The following is a 641-nucleotide window of genomic DNA, read 5'->3' on the forward strand; positions in this document are numbered from 1 at the left end:
GCCATGCTGTTGATGGTAATGACGGCCCCGCAGATGATTGAGGCCATTCATGCACAAGTGGATGGGGGTGGTCGTACACTGCCCTCAGTCCACCAGTCACTTTGACAGTGTGCATTGCTCTCATTACCTTCCATTGTCTGAGAAGGAGGAGGACAAAAGACCAATGATGAAATAACGACCTCACTTTTTTGCACGCGAGGAAAGAATCATTTGGCCCGTTAACTCGATGCGGTTACGTTGGAGATTTCATTTTGCTCGCTGATGCCGAGTCCCAGTTTGAAAGAAGTGATCCTTTTAGAAACATGGCTGAGTGTATTGAGTACACTCTTGATTGCGTCTCCACAGGGATGCCAGCAGGCACGGCGGTGACCCCGGCTACTGCAGTCCAGCCCTCGGGCCGGGGGCCAGAACACTTTCCGAGGACCGCATGGGAAAAGCAAAGGTATATTTGACATGACATACAGTGAACTGGATTCTTTTCTGATATAGATAAAAAATAATCCGTTTTCATCAGGGAAGCGACCAATAATTGTGCAAAAAAGTTTGGATCTATTTTGAGGAGCAGTGACTGGACCAGATTGAAATGTGAGTACACAAAACACAACCCCCCCAAAAAAGTGCACACAAAGTAGACACAAATA

The sequence above is a fragment of the Syngnathus scovelli genome, chromosome 19 (assembly GCF_024217435.2).
Source record: "Syngnathus scovelli strain Florida chromosome 19, RoL_Ssco_1.2, whole genome shotgun sequence".
NCBI classification, from domain to species: Eukaryota; Metazoa; Chordata; class Actinopteri; order Syngnathiformes; family Syngnathidae; genus Syngnathus; species Syngnathus scovelli.